Source organism: Pipra filicauda, unplaced genomic scaffold (assembly GCF_003945595.2).
Source record: "Pipra filicauda isolate LSUMZ 115617 unplaced genomic scaffold, ASM394559v2 scaffold138_size1969278_pilon, whole genome shotgun sequence".
Taxonomy (NCBI): Eukaryota; Metazoa; Chordata; class Aves; order Passeriformes; family Pipridae; genus Pipra; species Pipra filicauda.
In genome coordinates this window covers 503,831-513,866 of record NW_024103862.1, presented here as the reverse complement: position 1 = coordinate 513,866, position 10,036 = coordinate 503,831, and the positions used below count along the sequence as shown (strand labels likewise).

The window sequence follows — 10,036 nt, the reverse complement described above, 5'->3', positions numbered from 1 at the left end:
TTAAATTATAATCTGGGGGAATTTAACACTATAGAGGAAAAAAAGTAAACTTTTCTTGCTGTTATCAAAAGGCATTTGTTGTATATATAGCTCCAGAAATAACTAAAGAAATTGGGTTAAAGAAATTTAGGTACTTTACACTGTATATTCATGCAGGGTTTTTTTAAAGTATTTGAAGGGAAAAAAACATCACAATGTGTTTTACTAGTTATGCACACCAAAACTCTGGCAAATTTAAAAAGACAACACCTGAAAAGCAAGTTATAGAAAAATTCTTTTGAAAGCTTACCTATAAATAATGGTGATTGCATGGATTATACAAGACAAAGGAAGATTTTTTTCTTGAATTCCATTTTTTTTGCATCTCACCTTTATAATAAAAAATTCATTTATATTTCAAGTGAAAGCAGTATTAGGCCTATGTTAGAAAAAAAGTACATTTCAGTTTGTAACTTAAGACTTTTAACTGATTTTTTCCTTTGAAAATATTTTTTTTTTTGCACAAGATAATATATAAGTGGCATAAAATTCCCCCTTGGTTTTTATTTAAAATATTTACAGTACTCCATAAATATGTCAGCTACTTTATAAGAGTTTAGTACTGAATGGATTGATTAACTAGCTAGCTGGATACATAATTAATATCTCAAGGTCCCTTTTCAAGCTTGAGTATAACAGCCAATGAGAAGTTATGTGGCTGCTTTGGGATGAGGAAAGATTTTAAATGCTACCCTTCAACCTACACAGCAGTCTCCCTTCACAGAACTGTGTTCTCCTCTATAATTTTAAGGGCCATTGTAAATGGTGTAAGCAGCAGGACCTTTGGTTCAGCAGTGGTGATTTTTTACACTTAAATGTGTAATTCTCCAAACGGAAGGACGGATGCTTTGGAGACATCATTATGCTTCACCTATCTGCCAGAAACTACAGAGAATCTAGCTGGTTTAGTGGCAGTCCTTTTATCTTCAGTCTGATTTCTACAATTTTTCAAATAGATCCACAATGTATTCATCACACCATGAGCAGGAATTTCAGCCTGAGCATCACCAGTTATATAAGTTCTGAGCTGAGTAAACTAATTTCCCCTGGTTTCAAGTCATGTGAAGCGGTGGGTGGAAAGGTCATGCTCATTAGTGGGGAGAGATGCTGCTGCCCTGGTGGCCAACTGGCTTTGCACTCTTTTAGTTATTGATCTGGGAACATATAGAAGCAGGCAATGGCTGCAGAGCAAAGTGCATCTCCCTCTTCTCGAGGCTCCTAGGAAGGCTACCAAAGGTTCCCTTCTACATCCTGGATCTGCGCTATGGGTAATTAAGGTTAGACAAGTGAAATAAGTAAAACTGAAATATTCAGATTACTAATTCCTCCTGGAAAAAAGATTTCAAGACAACAAATCCAGGGAAAATTTTCCTAGCATAGCAGAATCCCATCAGATCAAAGTGATTCAACATTTAGTTTTCAGAAAACAAAATCCTTCTGCAACCAAAGCATATGAAAATGTTTAATTTCCGCCATTTCCCTGTATGCTCCCTGTTCCTGACCTTGAATGGCTGATCCAGAGCCAATGTGGGATTGAGACTATAACGCCAATGAAACTGCAGAGGCAGTAACACCATTTCTTCTAGAGGGGTCATCCTACTCCCTGGGATCTTGCCAGTGAACATGATTGAGGTGAATCAAAAAATGAAATTGAGGAACATCTTCAGTATCCAAAGAAAAATCAGTTCATGCCAGAGACAAGAGGTAAAGCATTGTCTCAAAGCTTAAGCCACGCATGTCTAAACATTGTTTAGGAAGGGCAGGTCTTCCGATCTCCTTTTATGATCAAGTGAGTCACCTGGTGGATGAGGGGAAGGCTGTGGATGTGATCTATCTGGACTTCAGCAGAGCCTTTGACACCATCTCCCATAGCATACTCCTGAAAAAGCTGGCAGCCCATGGCTTGGACAGGTACTCTCTCTGCTGGGTTAGTAACTGGCTGGAGGGCCGGGCCCAGAGAGTGGTGGTGAACGGGGCTGCATCCAGTTGGCGGCCGGTCACCAGTGGTGTCCCCCAGGGATCAGTGTTGGGCCCAGTCCTGTTTAATACCTTTATTAATGATATGGATGAGGGTATTGAGTGTACCATTAGCAAATTTGCAGATGATACCAAGTTGGGGGGGAGTGTTGATCTGCTGGAAGGCAGGAGGGCTCTTCAGAGGGACCCGGACAAGCTGGAGAGATGGTCTGATTCCAACGGGATGAGGTTCAACAAGGCCAAGTGCCGAGTCCTGCACTTTGGCCACAGCAACCCCATGCAGCGCTACAGGCTGAGGACAGAGTGGCTGGAGAGCAGCCAGGCAGAAAGGGACCTGGGAGTTTGGATCGACAGTTATCCTCTATGGCCAGTCTGGGGCAGGCACTCTTGTTTTAAGGCTGTCTTAGAAACAAATATCCTGCTCTCAATCCAGACTCTCAGGTTAGGCTCCTGCGTGACAAAAAGTAGGGTGAAGTGGTCTGTGCCCAGTGTACATCCTGACAGCAAGAGCCACTTAAAATAAAACAATATGGCAAGTGTCCCAACCTTCCAAATATTCTGTTAGATTCAAAGCCACTCTAATTTGGGTAAAAGCACCATTAGCAGGATGCTGGGTATACACACAAGAATTAGAAGCAACAGCAGCGTGGGAATTGACCTATGAGTCCTTGCTCCCATGGGATGCCGGACCATACTCACCATGTTATAAGGTCAAATCAGTTTATTCCCTCCTTTGCTGATGGAAGAATAAGTGCTTGCAAGTTATCGTGGGAGGTAAACAGGAGCAAACTGAAGGCCAAACAGAAAGAAGCCATTGAAAACAAAGTCTGAAAAATACTTTAGTTAGTCTCTGAGAGAAATTACATGTATTTTTTCTTATATGAATATTTTTAGTTCTTTCTAATTTTTGAAGAAATCTTTATAATTTCTTTACGTTTTTCTTCTGTCAATTATTCCTTCCTTTTCTAGTCTTTTATTTTCCACATTGTTTACGGTTGTAATAGGCCAGCTTGTTGTGGGTTAGTTCAAAACGAATAAGTCAATTTTTTTCTTAAAGCTTTCCTTTCATTTATTGGTAAGCCAAATAATGATTTGCATAGATAGGTGCCTTGAGCTGATTAGCACTTTAGTTTGCTGTCACATGGTGGCAAAGTTGTGTGTTATAAAGAAGAAAGTCCACTCTCTCTTTTCCTGTCTGGCTTTCACAAAAAAAAAAAAGTAATTTTTTCTACAGGGAAACTTTAAGATATATAAATTTTGTTCCACTGAGAAATGATGATTGCTTTCAGAAGTATTTCTTAAAGGGGCTATTCTTTTTAAAGGGAAACCAATGACACAGTTCTGTGAATGAAAGAATGAGCTCTCCAAAATGATTGATGGTGCTGTCTTACTTCTCTTGATCGATTAGTACTTTGGTTCTGAAACTTTGGCCCACACACCATCTGTGTCCTGCAGAGAACTTGCTCCTACAGCCTTTAGAGAGGAGATAGATACCATGATGATAGTTTGTCTGCTTGATTCCTGCTGTTAAATCATCTTAAAAGCAGTTAAATATTCATGAATCATTTTATTAGTTGGACTTCTTCTAGGAAAGCAATACTAAGTGGGGAAAATTTTTTTGCTTCTGAAGTTATTCCCCTTTCTAATATGCATAAATAATAATTAATAACTTATTTATAAAGCCTCATTGACATGACTGAAGTGCTCGGGGTACTATGCAACATCATCAAAACAGAGTCAAAACAAAATGAACAAAAGTTCACCCTCATTAGAGTCGAGCCAAACACAAGAATAATCTCAGAAAAGAAAACAGGTCTGCTTCTCTAATCATGCAGACTCAACATTTATATTTTTTAAGTGATGCTGGGGTTTGAAATACATCAACATAAACCTCAAAGCATGTACAAATAAGGGTGAAGTCTCCTTGTTCCTCCATAAACCTATCTTCATTTCACATATCCTCATAAGTTATCCTAGCTCACCTTTTTCAAACATTATGCATAAACCACAACCTGTAAGGTATCCTGCATTGCTGAGGCTCCGCATGGTGCCCCATACAGCCTTCCCCAAATAAACTGGCAGAAAAGCAGATGTTACTGGACCTGTGCAGTAAATGTTTCAAAATGTGACTTACTTTGTACTGGGGAAACTTATAAAGCAAGGAATTTGGCCTTTCCCACCCTTGCAAATGAGGGCTGTGAAGAAAAGTTCCCTACTTCCTAGCTTTGCAGACAAGGGAAAATCATATTGGTGTAAAGATCACTTTTATAGACAGGTACAACAACATGAATTTCCGTACCATCTGCCACAAACCTAGGAAACAAGGACCCACGGATGTGTATATATTTGATCACTTGAACGTGTTTACACGAGTAATTTTTAGAGATCCATCTGAATCATAGTGCAGGGAAACATCAGTTATTTTTTTTCTGCTGTATCACCAGGTACCACGTCCACAATACAGATTTTTATATATGTAAGCTGGCTGTAAAAAACAAATGAATATGAACTCCTTCCCTGCTAGCCACCAGCCAAATTGTCACTCTTTACAAATAGGTTAAATAGGTTATGGAAGATAAATACAGGAGGAAAAAATAACTGAAAATAACCAGTGAAATTTAGGCTGTCATTAGCAGCAGCTGTTTCTGATAAGGTTCAGCTCTTAAACTATAGAAATGGGGAAAACAGATTAAAGCCATTGCTTTGATGCCTTAATACAGTATCTCTTTAATTTGAGATTACATAGTTCACAAGGAATAAATCCACAAATATTTTTGAATCCTTTAACAGCCTTCAAAAATATCACAGTGTAATTTGCAGAATTCACTCTCATGAGTTGGATTTTAGAAATACACCAATGTGTAGATGATTTGATAGAGAAAAGAGCAAAATCCTCAATTTGGACTTGTATCTCAAGGTGCAACATAGGAATAAGGAATAAGGAACTCAGCTGGAACTGAGGACAAGTATTAATGGTTGAAGTTCAAAGGCATGGGTGGGAGCAGCAAGGATGGATAGGAACATGATTCACTAATGTGCAGTGAGACTGATGAGGGGATGCATGCTCCTGTCCCTCTGTACTTTGAGAACATCTATCCCAATATATCATCTGACTAATTAAACAGTGTTTCACTCAGAGGAGTTCACACTGGATTGGACTGCAGTATAGAGGCCAGATCCAGTGTCCTTTAAAATCCCACGAGAAAGCATTGCAGAAGAATTTTGGCTTTTACACTGTGGCCATCACCATTACAGGGTACACATCACACTCAGTCCCAGCTAAATGCATGCCAGGAGACACAGACCTGAGGCAGGAGAATGCTGTTTTCCTGATCCACCTTCCTGGATTTCATTTTTGTTTGCAAGAAAAGTGATGTTGAGCATTTCACAGCATTCATCTTTTTGAAAAAAATGAAAGCCTTGTAAAAAAAGCTTTTTCACTAAGCTTTGTGTCTGGCATTTTGATGTATAGTCTGACCTCTGATGCTTGGGAATGCTGAAGTTCTGATCTATATCTGAAAAAATTTAATTGTATGGGAGGAAAATAAGAATGATTCTCTTGAATTGTCTATTAGTTTATATAACTGCTTCCCAAAAGCACTAGAAGAAAATGTAATATCCGCAGAATTCACACATAAGTAAAAAAACACCAAGTAGGAAAAGTTAGTCAACAACAGGCTAAAACTTATGGTCAAATATTTCTTTCTCTTAACCTCTACTTTTGTTTTCATCTATTGCATAAAATGTTCTCCATTAAAAAAAAAGGCACATTTGTTTACTTTGTTGTAATTTATTTTAATACCGACATGGCATGAAACATTACAACCTCAATTACTAATCACCTTTATTTTTTTCATCTGATTGTTTTTAACTTTTCAGAACCCCTTGCTGGAGTAAAAATTGTTTGTCATTAACCTCTGACAACTTTGAAAATTGTCTTTGGATTAACGCAAAACAAAGCAATTTGCTATGTCCAATCATCTACCATGAGTTCAAATCTAGGAAGTCAAAGTCCATGGTTTACTCGGAATATACTTAAACAAAGACCTAGGGGATCCACACTGTACTGTACAATCTTCGACTCTTTCTTGTGTGAAATGAGTTTATGCGAGTCTGGTTCATTGCACAAGGCTATTCAGTTTTGTTAGTCTCTTGAATTAGCTTCTAGGTCAGCAAAGCACTAAGAACATTAGAAAAACAAAACAATACAAAACAATAGTGACAAAAAAAGAATCCAAACAAACAAAAAACCCCAAACCTAAACCCTAAAAAACTACATCCTTGTTATGCAAGACTTCCTGCTCACACACTTCTAGTTGAAACACCTCCTTTGAAGAACAGAAATGGGATTGCTTAAAGTATATGAAAGAGAGGAAACAAGGCTAATGATTGTTTTGCCCAGTGGAAAACTCTCCAAGTTGTGTTATGTCAGCTCCTATAAATATCCTAATAGGATTTTCATGCTGCATTGGAAAATTCCACAGCAGCGACTCAGTCTGTTTTATGTGTAATTCATCCCCCCCCCCCCCTTTCTTTTATGGTTGGTCATTTCTTGTGTACAAACACAATATACAGTTTACAAAAATATTTGGTAATTGTCTGAGTGAATCAAACAGTTGTAAAACCTGCATCATGACAAAACTCAAAGCAGTACCAAATTTTGCACTGCTCATGATCATTTTTAAAGCTGCCTGTATGTGTGTTGCAGACACAGACAGCCCACAAGATACAGCAGACAAATGCAAAGCCATTTTTTCTTTTCACAGTATTATTGAAATCAGTGAGGTATAAGGATAAGCAAAAACAGAGAGAAAAGATAAGTCCTTCCCGATTCCGTAGTAGCATCGGGCTACAGTTGTATGTTTATTTTTGAAAAACTAAATAAGTCTGTCTGGTTACTTTGTTTATCAGTGCATTTCTTGACATTTCTAGGTTTAATACACTTTAGGAAGACCCAGAGAGATTAATGAGATGCCTTCCGCTTGAAGCACCCACAAGGTACCACAGAAAGACAAAATTTTGGAGATGGTCTCCCTATGGACTGCCTTGGTAGAGTCACCTGCATCTTCACCTTCATCCATACTCCCCCACATTCCACCAGATAGACACCTACCATCAATGAACAAACAACAGCAGACACAGGGGTACATCTGAAAGTCCTGCCTCCCATTCAAAGCTAAATCGTTTGTACCCAGATGGGACACAGAGCTTCAGTTCCCTGAGGCCAGACGTCAAAATAGGCAGAACAGATTTTTTTAAAATATCATTTCCAGAGGCATAATGATACCTGTCTTTTGAAGCTTAGGCCAGGGCTAGGGTATTTCCTAAAGAAAAGGAATTCCAAAGTCTGCAGCTCCCACTCTAGGATGAATCCATCCATTTCAATATTTGAGTATTAGCTATCTCAGTTACCTTGCAGTTAAAAGTTTGCAAGTTGTTTGCAGCTGATACTGAACTGAAAGCTGTTACTACTTCAAAAGAGCTGTCAGGCACCAGACTGGATTCAGTTGTTTTCAGATATGTCTTTGTCTCCTAAGGTGGGATCCTACACAAAGGATTTAGGAGATGTTGAGGATTAAAACTATGAAGGATTCAAACAGATCAGTGCTAAAATTCATTTTAAAAGGATTCCTTACCTGTCCTACTTCCAGCATGAAGCAAATTATAAAATTGCAATGTGTTGTTTAGTATCTCTGTGCCTTGTTTCCCTACAGCGGATGGCAGCCAAAATCTTCATCCACTGTGGTACAGCACAGATTGTGCAGCCTCTCCTTGCCAGACTTCAGGGATACTTCTCAAGGTGACTGCCCTCATCCATACATCTGGGATCCTGATTCACAATCAGGATCCTGGAATGAAAGCCAACATATTACTGTCAGTGCACTATGTTAAAATGCTGATGCTGCAGAGAAAAATAAGAGTAGAAGGTTCTGGATTCACAGACTCATTCAAAAGCAATATAAAATAAGTAGGGAAAATGACTAGGTGGTACTGAAGCACAGCAGTGCCCATACTGAGAAAAGAGAGCAACTGTTTCTTTCTGCTGATTTAGAGGGAGGCTGCCAAGGCACATCCAGTAAATCACTGTTGTTCAGAGTCATCTTAACAAGGTTCTCTAAAAGCTGAGTTTGATATACAGAAGAAACACTAAACTGATTGTTACATAATAATAATTGACTGCAGAAGAATGGAGTTTATATGGCAGCTAGGACTGTATTTTGAGTTAGGGAAAGCTTTTTATTCTGTGTATTGAAGCCTAGGGCTTTATTCTATTGGAATTTACTTTTTAAAATGGCTCAGAAGGCTGCCTGTCCTCACAGCCTGTTCTGGGGACAGTCAATGGGCAGCAGTGCTGCAGAAACACAAAACAACTCCAAAGTTTTCTAAGAAACATGGCTAGAAGGAGGAGGAGAAGCAGAGTCTACTCAAGACACAAGTCTGCAAGTAGCTACAAATGAATCTGAAGAGGGATGTTGTGCCAGTGAAAGTAAGGAGGGATAATGTGCAAAGCAGCTGAAACAATTATGTTTTTGTGCTTTGTAGGTAACGATGCTAAAATCAAACACACGGGACTATTTTTAGCTATTAGAAAACCCAAGCAAAATGCTCCAGGCAGCTGCTAGCTCTTCTGTCTTGAGTAAACACTTGTTTTTGTCAGTTTGATGCTCAATCATCAAAATTTAGAACTTCCTACTTTTCATTTTCCCCTTTTCCTTTCCCTTTCCTTTTGGCTTTCCCTTTCCCTTTTCTCATTCTTTGTCCTTGTCCTTTCACAGCTTTCTGGAGCCTGCTGTTTTTAAGAGGAGGAGCCGCCCCTGAACCATTTCTCAGTTCATAGGTATCTGAGATGTCCAAATGTTTGATGCACCTGATTATCTGTCTGAAAGCTGAGTTGGATTTTCCTTCTACAGACAAATATTCCTCACAGAAGGAAAAAGGACAGTGAGAGGAGAGGGGAGGTCATGGATGGAGTTTTAAGTTTGTTTGCCTCCTCCCCACACTGAGAACTTCTCAGTCCTAATAGCTACGTCCTTTTGAGGATACAGTACTTTATTTGCTCCTTGATGCCAAGGCAAAAAAAGAGGAAACATGACTGGTTTGTATGTTGTTCACATTCATTCTCTCCTCCTTACTGACCTACTCTAAATAGTATAAAATGAGTCAGTCAATTTGGAGTAGAGCATAGATCACAAGAGGTTGTTGAGGATGGTGTCACACATTCAGATGTCTGGGACATAGTGTTATCCATGGTCCATTCTGGATTGTTACTACAATCAAACACTGCTATGGGTCAACACTGAGGAAATTAAAGAAAGAATTTCCTTCATTGGAACTGATGAGAAACTGCTTAGAAAAGCATCTGCAAGGAATGGTGAACAGGATGCAGGTGATACATCCTATGTCCCCCTTGAGGTCAGAAATTCAGACTGTGTAACCAAGTGGACTTTAGCATAGATGACATTCTAGCATATCACCAGTTAGATAATTGATGTACAGCTAGAATTTCCATCCATTTAGTTGCATGAGGGTTGAGTTCAGGACCTAGTATGTTTCTGATATTTCTCACACCTGAGAGTTAGAAGCTTTGTTACATCTCAGGGTGTCATATCCTGAGGGCATTCAGCACATGCTCCAAATAAAAGGGGCTTTTGCAACTACTGCTTTTCCTCCTGGGGACAGGGAGAGGAGGAAGTGGACAGCATTCAAATGGTTATGGTCTGGGTAAAATTTACAATCTTTCCTCCATTTTTCAGTCTGTCAGAGCCATTCAACAGCATGTGTCTGGAACAACATGTCCAGAAAGAATTGCTGACCTCATCAGTAAGTAGCAAGTTCGTTAAGGCACACAGGCCTTCTTTTCTGGAAGGGTAAAATGTGCCGCTGACTCATATGGGCTGCACAGTCTAATCCTAAATTATTAAGAATGACCTAGATTCTGCCATTCTGGCTTCTGCTGATTAACATCGTACTCTGCAAGCAGTTTAGTCTAGCTTAAATGAGGCTGCATCTGCAAATTAAT

At 39.1% G+C, this 10,036-nt stretch overlaps 1 long non-coding RNA gene across 1 annotated transcript; it reads left to right on the top strand.

The window, feature by feature from the left end:
• Nucleotides 1-7,758: 7,758 nt before the first annotated feature.
• Nucleotides 7,759-9,830, top strand: LOC120322634. The gene is made up of 3 exons (XR_005562447.1): nucleotides 7,759-7,816; nucleotides 8,793-8,854; nucleotides 9,771-9,830. It is a non-coding gene; the product is annotated as an uncharacterized LOC120322634 (long non-coding RNA).
• The last annotated feature ends 206 nt before the right edge of the window (nucleotides 9,831-10,036 follow it).